This window comes from Schistocerca nitens, chromosome 2 (genome assembly GCF_023898315.1).
Source record: "Schistocerca nitens isolate TAMUIC-IGC-003100 chromosome 2, iqSchNite1.1, whole genome shotgun sequence".
NCBI classification, from domain to species: Eukaryota; Metazoa; Arthropoda; class Insecta; order Orthoptera; family Acrididae; genus Schistocerca; species Schistocerca nitens.
Genome location: NC_064615.1, coordinates 1,177,648,729 through 1,177,664,088, shown reverse-complemented (window position 1 = coordinate 1,177,664,088; position 15,360 = coordinate 1,177,648,729).

Genomic DNA, 15,360 nt, shown 5'->3' with positions numbered 1-15,360 from the left:
TTACGTGTAAAAGTAACACGTTCCACTACTCAGTCTCCTCCCAGATAGTCAGAAACGCCACAGTAAATTTAGAAGAGGAATTTATTCCATAAATGACAACAGATTTAAGAAACCAAACATGAAAGGAATCCAACAGAGACCTTTCATAACCCCAACGCTCCGGGAAAAGACTGTGCAAGGAATTTTCTGGCCATGCTAGGACATTCCCAAGCAGGCTTCTCACACCCTACTTAAACCAAAAGTGTAAAGAAAAGGCAAAAGGTCACCAGCTACTTGCTAAAACACAATAATTTCAAACATCTTTACAATCTACCAATTTCAAAGAGAAAAAAAAGCACACAATCTATGACACCTATTTAAAAGATCGTGTAGACCTAAATCGGTCAGCAAGTAGAAACAATGGTTCCTGTGTCATTAATATGAAAACAATTTCTGGTTGTTACCCTTATGGAGTTCACCAGTATTTGCTCATTGCAAGAGCCAACTGATCACAGGAAAATTTATGACTGTTTATTAACAAGCAAAATTTATGAAAATAGCAAAGGTGCCACAGCCATTAAAAAAAGAACATGAAATAACATCAGTATTATAAATCAGAACATTACAATGCACAATCCGCAAAAGCAAAAAAATGATAAGAGAAAAAACATGTTTTACAAAGTGGTTATCGCAAAAAAAATTCTATAGCTTATAAAACTAATAATTTGTAGAATTAAAATAACTATGTGTCATTAATTTAATCACTCTACTATATTTCAATTAGTTAGCAAACAATGAGCACTGTGTCATTATACTGAGACTACAATAATTATGTGATTGTTACCCTAAAGGGGTTCCTCACAATAAATATGCCCCATGCAAAGGCTAATCGATCACAGTCCAATGAGAATGAATAGCAATCTGACTGATAAACGAAGCAATGCCACATGAATGAATTTACGAAACAAAATAACAGAAATCTAATACATCACACAAGAACAAACATTGATCAATAAAACAGTACAATAGTCAACATCTAATAAAAAACACCAATAAATAAAACACCTGCAAAATACAAGAGTCAAAGTCTAAAAAAAAAAATAGAACACCTGCAAAATACAAGAGTCAGAGTTTAATAAACACCAATAAATCGAGTCCCTGCAAAACACACGAGTCAAAGTTTCTGTGACAGAAACACACGTATATGCATTGAACTAAGAACCGTATAATCACTGTTCACTGATACACTCACTAGTTCCACTATTCCGAGGCACAATATAAGGGGTGGGGGAGGGGGGTTCGTCGCCGCAGCTGTCAGTAGGGATTTTTGTCCATCTGTTGCGTGCAATCCCGCCGTCTCTGCCCTCTCATGAAGTTTCTCTTGGTGGTCTGTGTCACGTACATCTCGATTTGGTTCCATGTTTGTGTTGTCAAATTCGTGCGGTATTCTCGATTGACACGCCAGGTTGATATTCTTGGGCAAGGATGACACTTAATGGCTCTTCTTTGTGTCACCCTTAGCGACCAGAGAACATTGAACCATGATTTACTGTCGCTTGACAGTGGGCATCCATCAGGAAATGTTGATAGGCGTCGTTGAAGTCTGCCAGTTTCTCTGGACACTACCTGTCAAAAGGCTCCACGCCCCTTGTTTCTCCGCGGCCGTCTCGTCACGGTCGCATGCGTGTGGTGCGTTGCCAGCAGATGGATTTCCGCGCGGTGGACCGCTCGCCCATCTCAGGTCAACGCCTTGAGGAAGGGTCGCACGGGGCGGCCGCCCATTAGCTCCAGGTACAAGGGAAAGTGTTTGCCGCGTCCCTTCTTTTGTGGTCGACCGCGCTCCCGAAGTGGCCCGGTTGACAGCGTCCCCCGCCGGAAAACCCGCCAGTTTACAACTAGTCAGGCTGCTCCCGCTGTCTCATAAGAGTTTAGCCGGTTCGCTTTCACGTTCTCAACTGCATTCACAGAAATTTTTTTTTATCGTAGTTATATGATTACACAATGTCATACATAATACCACTTAGTATTGTCTTTCACAATTTTTAAGAACAAACGTGAGACTTAATTTTTTTGATTTTTTATTTTTTTTAATAAAAAATATTAGATGAATCGACAATATAAAATAAAATTTAAATGACTTGACAATGTAAAAAAAATAAAAGTGAAATGACTTGACAATGTAAAAATAAAAATTAAATGAACTGACAATATAATATTTAAATCCACATCACTAATGTGGTTCACTTACGTTCTAATAAATCAAATGCTATTTATTAATTCACTAAAATGAATAGGATTATCCCTTGTGCAAGTATAGGTCAGGACAGCATAGGGTTTACACGTTATTTACACACACACATGCACACCTGTTGTCTATTCTACAAACTAACTACCCATAAACATGCATCACTCAAAATTCTACTTCTATCCTCTACTAATTAAGCCAACAAGCTACTTCAATGCTATTTCAACACCGTGTATATACCACTACAACATTGTTCTAATTCGTCCTCTTCTTGACGCTCGCTACCTACGTCTTGTCGCATGATAAATATGGAGAAACTTTCCTTAAATATACACAGTAAAAAGAACAATGGTTATTTACACGCCAAAACATTTATACCAGTTCACACACCTGAAAAGAGACTCGCAATTATACATTTATCATACTCATATATTCACACATAAAACAGTAAGAAAATTTCATCTAAAATTACGTTATCACAAGAATTAATCACACAGATGGCTCTGAGAACGGTAAAGATGTCTGCACTATACAGGTTATACTACATTTTCTTACCCATTTTGCAGCGATTTCGTTCCTTCTTTACGTTACCTTTCGCTTCCAAATCAGTTATTTCGCCTGTGGTGGTTATTCTGGATTCATTTCTCATGAATGGCAAAATTGTGGTCACCTCTATTCTGTAAAACAGTATCATCTTAACATATTGAACTTCCAACAGACACAAAAGATTCGAATCCTCCTGTAGTTTAAATGACAAATGTTTTGCTTCATCCTTATTACCTTAAACCAAGCTTTCCTTCGGTCCCATAATCAAAATTATTTAATCATCCTCTACCTTCAAGAGGGAAACTTCCTCAGTACAAATCATATAGGCTACAGTGCATCCCGCACCAGCGAAAACAGTAAGCTGTAATGCTCACAGCATCAGCAAAACACATAAACGTCGCTTTTCTGGGACAAGTATTAACGCAGAATAATTTTTCAGGCTTTGGCTCAACATCAATTAAGACTATAAAAAGGATCCACATTTCCGTTCCATTCTCCATTTGCTGGAAAACTGCTCGTATTTGACTACCACAATAATATTTCAGGGCCACGTAAATTACACAAGCCACAATTCTTCTTTCACCTTGAAGGGAATCAATATACTTACGAAATCCACAGACAGCACTTTACGTACTCAGCTATAAAGAACAAAAAAGACATATATCATCAATATTAACATATCATCGCATATTGGGAAGCCAATGGTTAAACAATCGTATTGTCGCATCCTGTTTTCAAGATTCCAAACTTACTCATTCTTTTCTCAGAGTTCTCCTATCTTAAAATATTCATACCGCACGCATACTACAGTAAGAGATCCTCATTTATACTGACAGATATAGAATAGTAATAGGTAGATAGTAGCACTGAAAGCAGAAAATCGGAAACAAGGCTACTAACAGCTGGGGACCTGGGTTTGCCAAACCCATAATACCCACAGATCGGATATTCCCCTGAGTTTTGCATTAATTCAACACAGATCTTGCTTCTCTCAGGAGCGACTCTTTTCAGTTTACACAAAAAAAACATAAACAGCATTTCACTCGTTCACAAAGAAACCTTTTATCTTCACGTTTGAATCAAACTAAATCCTAATTGCACAAGGAAAGAAAAAAATTAAAACATCACTTCAATCAATCACATAGAAACATCTTTATCATTAATTTTTACCAACATATTATTCAAAATGCATTTATCACAAATGTAAACTAATCAATTCATTCTCCTCTCTATAAATCCTATGTACTCATTTGCTATGTCGCTCATTTGTTCCGATTTGGCGCCTTCTGGGCTGATCATTTGTCATTGCCGGTTTCGTTCATTTCCATTTACTGGATTATGTCTAGGGTTGGCCGGACGAATTTCAACATCATGCGCTGCTCCGCCTGCAGTCCTATTCCCACCGTATTCATCGTAGTATCGATTCTGGTTGCCGTACCTGTAGCGTTCACGATCTTGTCTACGTCCTCGATCATTTCTGTTGTTCCACCTGTGTTCGCGACTGTTACCCCAGTTTCTATACGGCCGGTCCTGATTATTGTTCCGTTCGCGTCGCGACGACCAGTCACGCCGTTGATTAGTACGACGGCCACGACTGCGATCGCGCTGCTGTGCCCCGTAATAACTTTGTGCCTGATTAGGCGGGCATTCTGCTGTATTATATTCCAACTCTTGGAGAAGTGTTTTAAACGTTTCCACGTCCTCTTTGCATCGTCCCGCAAGAATGACGTGGCGCAAGTGCATCGGCAGTTTGGTGATGCATATCCTAATTAGTCCCGCAGGCCCGTATGGGTCGTATAAAAATTGATTTGCCTGCAGCATGTGTTCGAATAGGCGTGCAGGGCTGCCGAAACCAGACTGGTTCAAATTTGGCAGCATAATTATGCCATGTTTGACCCTATCTTGTGCCGCTTCCGACCAATAGGCGGACAGAAAGGCTTGTCGAAACTCCCGAGTGGAGTTGCAGTGACGCGCTGCCGACCTCATGCGACTCGCCGGTTCGCCTTCCAAATAGCCACACATATATTCTATCTTATGTGAACTTGCCCAGTCGGGAGGAAGACAGAACTCAAATTGCTCGAGCCATGCTCGTGGATGTATTCCTTTTTGCGAATTTCGGAATATCTCAAACTTTCTCACCCTAAGGAAATGTTTGAAATCAAATCCCCGCATTTCCTCCTGGCGAGGCCCTTGTATGTTTCTATTCGTCTCATGTCTGCCCCTCAAAATACATTCTTCCCTGTCGTCAAAATCTCCCTCGTGGCTGGAGTCCCTCTCTGCACTGTTCGTACGGCTATTTTTAGTGCTATTGGCGAGTTCGGAATCACACGCCATGCGGTTTTCCAGATGCGCCACGCGTTCTTGTAATTCGCCTGTTACAGCTTTGTTTTGCCTGTTCACTTCGAACTGTCCCTTCTGAAATTTAAGAAGCGAACGCACTTCTTCGGTCTCTGCGGCCACTACCGGTGTAGTATTGTTCTCGCTTTCCGTCAGCTTCATCGTGCCTACAATGTCCGCTAATGCCGCAATCTTATCATCTATTTGTCTCTTGTCCTCCGCCCCAGTCTGCTTCAATTGTTCCATTTGCTGTTCCAACGCGTGGATCGCTAAACTGTTGTCCGCTATTGTGTTGCTAACGGACGTGGGACAATGCGTTTCCGCGTCTTGGACCCTCGAGAGTACCTGCTGGTGCTCCCTTTGGCATTCTTCTCTCAGCGCTTGGAAATTCCTAAGTAGCTGTTCTTCGCTCTCTTTAGACTGGGCATCGCCACTCCGCTTGCCCTGTTCTAAAGCTTGCAGACGGTCATCGATTTGTTCAAATGTACGGCCTAATTCTTTCATAATATCACTTTTTATTTCACTTGCCAGATTGTTTATTCTTTGTGAGATATCATCGGACACTCTCTGCATCGACTTGTCGACTTTATTTGTCTGCTGGATTAGTTTTTCGTCTATTTGTTCGCCTAGCTCGCGGATCGATTTTTCCGATTTCTGCGTCATTTGTTCGCCTAGCTCTCGGATCGATTTTTCGGATGATTCTTTTTGTTCTCGGAACGATTTTGCGGATGATTCTTTTTGTTCTCGGAACGATTTTTCAAATTTCTGTGCGTTTTCTTTACTTTGTTGCAAAAAGGCTTTCATGAGTTCTGCCAAATCAATTTGGTTAGTTGGAGGCAAATTAATTTCTGGCTCTGATGTGAGCCCGTTCATGCTGTTTTGCATTTCGTCTGAAATATTCTCCATTGCATTTTCGGAACCGCCCGACGCGTTAATATTGGAAATCAAATTATCCCCTTGGTCCATGTTGCTTAAGTTGTCGGACTGCTTACTTTTAGCTTGGTTACGTGTCTGCATTAGTGCACTTTATACCCAGTACGCAAACACTAATCACAATAAATGTATCCCACAAAAATTACGACAGTCACACGAAAGATACCCAACCTAGTACGCACTTTTTCACACGCAAAACAAATTTTTATCTTTGTTCGAAACAGTGGAATTTACAAGCGAGAAAAAAAAACACACATATAAAACACACACATATAGAACACACAAATATAGAAAACAAAACAAGACAAGCAACACAACGCCGCTCAACAACTCCGTGAATCTTTTGAAAGTCTGCTCAGAAACAACGCAGAAGTTGTTTGAGCGCTGTAGGGAAAAAAATTAAGATTATAACACACTCGCAATCTAACGTTTCAGAGATTCCAGAGTCTAGCGGAATCACAGAACAGGGTCGCCATGTGTAACGTTTTTGCTTTAATTTGTTATGATGAAAGCGGTACTGATGGATAATAAAAGCGGGTTGCAAGCTGTGATCTGTGGTGGTGGTGGTGGTTAGTGTTTAACGTCCCGTCAACAACGAGGTCATTAGAGACGGAGCTCATGCTCGGGTTAGGGAAGGATTGGGAAGGAAATCGGCCGTGCCCTTTCAAAGGAACCATCCCGGCATTTGCCTGAAGCGATTTAGGGAAATCACGGAAAACCTAAATCAGGATGGCTGGAGACGGGATTGAACCGTCGTCCTCCCGAATGCGAGTCCAGTGTGCTAACCACTGCGCCACCTCGCTCGGTCTGTGATCTGTCTGGGGAAGTTAACCATGGATTACTGGGCAACATTAACATTAGGTATCTAGTCCAGGTTTACTAAATTCCCAACCAGACTTAACATTAATTATAATCTTTTAATAGTCATACAACAACCGGTAATATATATATATATATATATATATATATATATATATATATATATATATATATATATATATAAAGAGAATTTAAATAAAAAGAAAGAAATCAGTTTATATTTGGAAATTTATTTTTAAGATTGGTCATTGAAATTTCAGCATATTAAATTCTATTCGTAACAAGCTGGTGCCTTATTTAGGATGGTGAAAATCTTATGGAACACATCAAATATGGAGCCAAGATTGGGAGTCTGCATACAACACTGCATTCATAAAACAACACACAAAGAACGTTGAAACGCATGCAAGAGACAGTTAACCACTACAAACAGATTCAAATTTTTACCCAAAGAAATTACGTTCGAAGCACAATCCTGTCCGTCATGTAATTACCACACACTGGTATACTAAATTCATATTAACTATTTGTGAAATCTTCGCGAAAAGAATAGCTGAGGGCTACTTTGATGATTACACCACATGCTTCACGTGGTCAACTTGGATTACACAAAGCGTATAACTCCACAATAATTCTGATAATTAAAATAAATTAGATCGAAAAGCAATTTACAAAAGAAAAACCTCGAACTGGTTACTAACGTCTTACTGTTAACCTGACGGGTCAAACAGTTATATAAGCACGTGGTACTGGTCTCGCAAAGTACACCCCACGTGGGTTGAACATAAAGAAAAGTTGCTATATTGCAAAACATTGTCAAGACGAGACGTTATAATCACACAAGCATTTGCATTTAAGATTGATCTTAGTTAGAGTTACTGATCAACACGTGGTTCCACTTTACTCATAAAGTAGTGACAAAGCAAGTACCGGAAAATAATATGAACTTCACACGAGAATTACACTACACTGCAATTTAAGATAACCTTAGATATTTTAGAGCTAACCTAAAATAAAGGTGATTAAATTCTCAGTTAGGCTGAACTTAACAAATCCATTGTCCTACGGACTTAGCAGACACGCGCTTAGCCGGAGATCTTACCATTTCAGACGCTCGCCACCGCCAGACTGCAACTCCCTACTGCCCGACTGCAACTGCCTACTACTGAGCGTGCTTCCTGAGGGTGGCTCACAAAGACAAACGGAAGGGGCCAGAGGGGCAGCTTCCTATACCAACATGACAACGGACGGGCAGGACCATACTAAGAATAGAAACCTCTCTGCTTTAAGAAAGCGTAGCTACCTGTTCCGACGTTGGTCCTACTGTTCTCTAGCAGACAGCCTTGTCTGCTACCCTCAAGCATGCAACTACAAACACATTTGATCATTCATCCTCTCACACAGAAGGGAAGGGGGATGACAGTATCTTATCATATACAGTATATAACAGAAAGCGGATGTAGGTTCCGTATGAGACTGTGTGACATGAATTACATATAAACTGTGTTTTAAAGTGTAGTAGTGTGACAGATTGTTCTTGTTTACGTGTAAAAGTAACACGTTCCACTACTCAGTCTCCTCCCAGATAGTCAGAAACGCCACAGTAAATTTGGAAGAGGAATTTATTCCATAAATGACAACAGATTTAAGAAATCAAACATGAAAGGAATCCAACAGAGACCTTTCATCAGAAATGAAGAAATGCTCATATCTCTTAAGGCACGCACTTTAACGCCCTTGCTTGCTAAACATTTTTTTTCTTGTTTTGGTGTATGGAACCTCTCCTTAAGGTTTTTCGGAGTTTTTTCGTACACCCTGTATATTTCACTGCCAAAATTTCTTGAACAATAGACGTTGAAAACCGACTTTCGTGGGTATGAATGTAAGGCAGAGGCTCATGATGCTAAATTCTATGAGACATTCTAAAACGCAAGCAAGTATTATTTTCAACACAAACTTTTCTGTTTTTTTAATGCATGCCCCGTATTATTTCTTACCCATTAAATAACATGAAAAATCACAAAAACAGTGGCGTTGGTTGTATCGCAATACGTTAATTACATCCCGAAAAACTGCAAAGTGAACTTGATGCTTGAAATTAATGAAACGCGCCGCTATTGCAAGTGTGAACCCCGTAATCGCAATGTGACTGACGTACTACGATGGAACAAAATCTGTACTTATTGATATTTACATGACTATTACGTGCACTAGAAACAATACAATGTCCAATCACACACACAATGAAAAAAAGGAATGGGTTTACTCGTTCGTGCTCTGTTGACCTTTACTAAAGTACCAGAATGAATATAACGGTGACGAAAAACCGAATATCACTGATCAGGATAAATATAATAAATGGCTTGCAAAGAGCCTAATAGAGGGATAAATCATAGTTGTACCTAGATGTGTGACTGGACTTCTATATTGCTTCCGGTCCACTTAATAATAGTATAAATAGCAATAACTACAGCTTGTGTTACTTCGTAGTTCGTCTATCGCATAGCAATTACGAGCAGCATGGGGTTCACGCTTGCATCTTGGGATGCGCAATAACGGCGCGTTTCGTTCATTTCAAGCGTCATCTTCACTTTGCAATTTCTCGTGATGTAATTGACGTATTGCGATGGAACCAACGCCGTTCTTTTTGCGATTTTTCATGTTATTGATTCCGTAAAGAACAATAGGGGTGTCCATTAAAAAATAGTTTGTATTGAAAATAATATTTGCTCACATTTGTTAATGTTTGCTTACATTTTAGAATGTCTCATAGTATATACTTTCATGAACCCCTATCTTACATGCATACTCGTGAAAGTCGGTTTTCGATATCCATACTTGTTCCAGAGATATTTGCGCTGAAAAATTTAAGTGGGCTCCCCAGTACATACAATACTCATCTTCGAGTGTAAATAGGTGAATGGTAGTGGAACTAAACTCCTGTCTTCTAACTGATGTAACACATTGTAAGTTACCTATTTTATTATAGAGTTCTGTTTTGACTGCTGTCAGTCGTCTTTTGACTGTCTGATGGTCATTCATGAATTTTAGCTTCCTATTAAGGCGGCAACGGATAAACAGCGTTGGGTGGAACTGTTACACGGAAGAACTGCGCGAACTGCAATTCGATCCACAACCGTGCAGCTGCAAGAACTGGCAGAGTAATGATGCATCTGCGATGTCGTTGGCGAAACCAGGAAAGTAGGTCCGGAGTCAGTGCCACCTGTGACGGCTGACGAAACTAGTGGCGGATGGATCTGACCCTTCAACGGTTTCGTAACAGGAGCAGAAGTTGATTCCAGATTATGAGAGCCATCCAGGCGGCGATTATTCGGACCTTCGATGACAGACATTAAATTTTGTTTTATAATCAATTGTGTATTAATTATGTCTGCTCAGCGGACATATGACCAGTTAAGTTAACAATTATTGTGTGATTTGTCTATTCTTCATATGGTTAGGTTCGTATGGATGAGATTTTACTGCAAGTCTGCTTGTTTGGCTCCAGCATAGCTGCTACATGACAATGCAAAACTACTGTCTTTACACATACAAATCGTCTCCTACAGCCACCTTCGTCCTGTCACCGCATATCGATGCGAAAGAAGTTCATACCAATGAGTCACATTGTCATATATTGGTGAAACACATATACAATGTAAATATTAGATCTATTAAAAAACAACTGAATATTGTATTGCGCAGCAACGAAGCATCCTGAGATGGCATTCTTGCCAACATTGCTCCTCACGAGTAATCTCATTGTTTCCTGTTCCTGGTATCTCATCTAATTTCGGAATTATTCTACACAGCATTAGCCACCAATCATTTAGTAGAGGGCCTAAAGTGGCCGAAACGTCGGTAACTTTATCACATCATGGCATGGTCACAAATCCAGGAGAATCGTACTGTAATGGAACGTGGTTGCGAACACCTACGCCTACTTTGTTACTAGATTTAATAATGATGTAGTGTCCTTGGCTGTTTTGGTAACGACTGTTTTACGGAAGCAACGATGCAGCATGAAATATATACTAAAATTATGGAAAACTTTTACGCAGGCAACGATGTACATGAAGTATATAGTAAAACTACGGAAAACGTTTACGCAAGCAACGATGTAGCATGAAATATATAGTAAAACTATGGAAAACATTTACTGAAATATACAGGGTGTTTCAAAAATGACCGGTATATTTGAAACGGCAATAAAAACTAAACGAGCAGCGATAGAAATACACCGTTTGTTGCAATATGCTTGGGACAACAGTACATTTTCAGGCAGACAAACTTTCGAAATTACAGTAGTTACAATTTTCAACAACAGATGGCGCTGCAAGTGATGTGAACGATATAGAAGACAACGCAGTCTGTGGGTGCGCCATTCTGTACGTCGTCTTTCTGCTGTAAGCGTGTGCTGTTCACAACGTGCAAGTGTGCTGTAGACAATATGGTTTATTCCTTAGAACAGAGGATTTTCTGGTGTTGGAATTCCACCGCCTAGAACACAGTGTTGTTGCAACAAGACGCAGTTTTCAACGGAGGTTTAATGTAACCAAAGGACTGAAAAGCGATACAATAAAGGATCTGTTTGAAAAATTTCAACGGACTGGGAACGTGACGGATGAACGTGCTGGAAAGGTAGGGCGACCGCGTACGGCAACCACAGAGGGCAACGCGCAGCTAGTGCAGCAGGTGATCCAACAGCAGCCTCGGGTTTCCGTTCGCCGTGTTGCAGCTGCGGTCCAAATGACGCCAACGTCCACGTATCGTCTCATGCGCCAGAGTTTACACCTCTATCCATACAAAATTCAAACGTGGCAACCCCTCAGCGCCGCTACCATTGCTGCACGAGAGACATTCGCTAACGATATAGTGCACAGGATTGATGACGGCGATATGCATGTGGGCAGCATTTGGTTTACTGACGAAGCTTATTTTTACCTGGACGGCTTCGTCAATAAACAGAACTGGCGCATATGGGGAACCGAAAAGCCCCATGTTGCAGTCCCATCGTCCCTGCATCCTCAAAAAGTACTGGTCTGGGCCGCCATTTCTTCCAAAGGAATCATTGGCCCATTTTTCAGATCCGAAACGATTACTGCATCACGCTATCTGGACATTCTTCGTGAATTTGTGGCGGTACAAACTGCCTTAGACGACACTGCGAACACCTCGTGGTTTATGCAAGATGGTGCCCGGCCACATCGCACGGCCGACGTCTTTAATTTCCTGAATGAATATTTCGATGATCGTGTGATGGCTTTGGGCTATCCGAAACATACAGGAGGCGGCGTGGATTGGCCTCCCTATTCGCCAGACATGAACCCCTGTGACTTCTTTCTGTGGGGACACTTGAAAGACCAGGTGTACCGCCAGAATCCAGAAACAATTGAACAGCTGAAGCAGTACATCTCATCTGCATGTGAAGCCATTCCGCCAGACACGTTGTCAAAGGTTTCGGGTAATTTCATTCAGAGACTACGCCATATTATTGCTACGCATGGTGGATATGTGGAAAATATCGTACTATAGAGTTTCCCAGACCGCAGCGCCATCTGTTGTTGAAAATTGTAACTACTGTAATTTCGAAAGTTTGTCTGCCTGAAAATGTACTGTTGTCCCAAGCATATTGCAACAAACGGTGTATTTCTATCGCTGCTCGTTTAGTTTTTATTGCCGTTTCAAATATACCGGTCATTTTTGAAACACCCTGTATATACATAACTGAGTCTTACTTCTCGATTCTTAGACATTTTCCTTTGATGATTTATTCACAAGTTCAAACGTTTCAGTAAACGTTTTCCTAAGTTTTGCAATAAACTTCACGCTGCATCGTTGCTTTTGTGAAACAGTGATTACCAAGCCGCCACGAAACTATACATTCCTTAAAGCACAAGTGAATCGCACTAGTATCTGTTTCAGATAGAAGTATATCCATTGTCTTCTCGACAGAACACAGAACCGATCTGAACAAAATATTGGAGAATATCAGCAGGATTCAGGCGAGGCTGTTCGTATCCAGAATCTAAAGCTTAGTACATTCTCAGTCTGCACATTTTTTGACTTCTAAAAAGCCTGGTTCAGCCGACAACGAATAATTCTTCCAAATATTGAAAGAAAAACGCAGTCATTACGCAGTCACTACCGACGTCCAAGGTTAAATTTATGAATGAAATCTCAGATTATTTCGAAACCAAAACAGGTGTAAGACAACCAGATGCATTGTCTCCATTACTTTTCAACTGCCTCTTTGGGAAAGTGATACAGGAGTGACGCAAACAGGAATCATTCCTTAAAATTAAACACCCAGTGAATTTAGGCAGAAGCAAGAGATCCGTAGATTGACTAGCATTTGTAGATGATTAAGCAATTTTACCTTGCGGAATTTCATCACCACAATATCAGATTGAACTTTTGAAAGAAACTGCAGAAAAATTCCTTCTCCAGACAGAATACGTGACGTACAACAAAGGAGCACCAAAATTCATGGAAACTAGATATGGCAAAATCAAACTAGTTCCACAATTTAAATCTCTCAATGAAACCTTTCAGGAAAATAAAATTGAAACAAAAGAAAAGGATTTTCATTCCAAACGATGGAAACTGCATGCCGATTTACGCAAAATGCCTGCAATAAGAAACGTATCTCAAAACACACAAAACTAATATATATAATGCACAACAGTAGTTAAACCACAATGTCTCTATGGACCAGAAATATAAGTTCGAACAGGAAAACAGTCATTGATAAGAATGAGGAAAAGGAATGCAAAATCGTAAGAAAATTCTTGGTCCAAAACTTGTAGACGAACAATACCGACTCAGAGACAAACAGGAAATTCAGCAAGCACAAACATCAATTTTGACATTAAAAATGCAGGCAAAGATTCTATGGACTTATTAAAAGAATGAACCAACACTGGGCAAGATGAAAACAGGTCTGAAATTCGCAGGAATAACACCAGACTGCTCTAAAGTTCATAAATGGAAAGCTGACTAAACGTAGATACCAAATAAGAAGACCGGACGAGAGAAAGAAAACCTACAGGAACCGAATGAAAGACATAGCGGCGGAAAGGAAGATAAGTGCCAGCCCTAAACATTTTGCGAAGTCCTAATGAGCTTGTTCGAATTCATATACATACGTGAACGACGCGGAAGTTTGTGTGTGTGTGTGTGCATGTGTATTTGTATCTTTGTTACTCCTTCAGAGTGAAACAGGTGGACTGATTTGTATGAAATTTGGACTGGAACTAATACATAGGCTATCTTATACATACGTACCTATCAAAACGGTGGCGGTGAAAAGCAAGTGTAGCTCAAGAGATACGAATATCTAAACTTCATTCATCGAGTGTCTGGGAATGAAAGCACTCAGTAACTTGCAACAAATCATACACATAATATCAAACCTCTACGAAACGATGAAAGCAAAAAGTTTATCACTTACGACATTTTCGTTGTGTGTGTAATAAAACTGCCAAGCATGACGTTTTAATTTGTTACTTCTTTACTACTGACACTATTCGCAATACATTTCGCATACAGTAGCCACATATACGACGGAATGTACGACATATATTTCAGGAGATACGATGTCATAAATGTGGAGCTGCGTGAAAATGTAACTGCAGGGAGAAATTCGCTTAAGAAATGGGTGGAATATATGTAGAAAATGTGTGAAATATGCTAAATACACATGAAATATATTTGATACGTGCGTACGCGGGTGAAGCCACCTGTAAAAAGCTCATCCTAAACCCCTGGAACCTTTTCAGCCAAATTTGGTACACATATTAGTTACGATAAGGAATGAAATACTGTGGGAGTAAGAACCACTAATCTCCTATTGGTGTGGAGGTGATAACGTGTTGAGAGTAAGGGAAGGGACAAAATGGACTGTCAGAGTGTGGTAATGAGGAGATGGACACAGGTAGCGGAGCGGGTGGTGGGGGGTGGGGAAATAGGAAATGGACAGAAAGGGGGTGAGGAGGACGTGAAGAGAGAGATGAAAGGGGAAGAGATGGACAGAGAAAGGAAAGAAGAGGAGATGGACAGAGGGAGGAGGAGATGAACGGCGAGGGCGAGAGAGGGAAGGAGGATTTGTACTGAGAGAGGGGGAGGAGGAGTTGAAGAGAGAGGCGGGAGTAGGAGATCGAAAGAGAGAGGGGGAGGAGATAGAGAGAGGGGGGAAGGGGAAGATAGACAGAGAGAGTGGAAAGGAGGAGATGGACTAATATAAGATTGGAATAAACACATACCCGGGCATTTTCTTATAAGTAACTGTTTCACTGGGGTAACACCGTGGGGCGCAGCTGGTATATTTATACAAATCAGTTATCCCTTTGGCCTGGGAGACCATATGCGTTCTTTTTATTCTTCGATCACCCATTTCTTTATCCAGGTTTCATGGTCCATTCTCCTTTCCTCAGGCCCGTCGCCTGAAAAGCATGATGTCGGGAGCTTTCGACACCACGTCACTGGAATCGGTCTGCGTG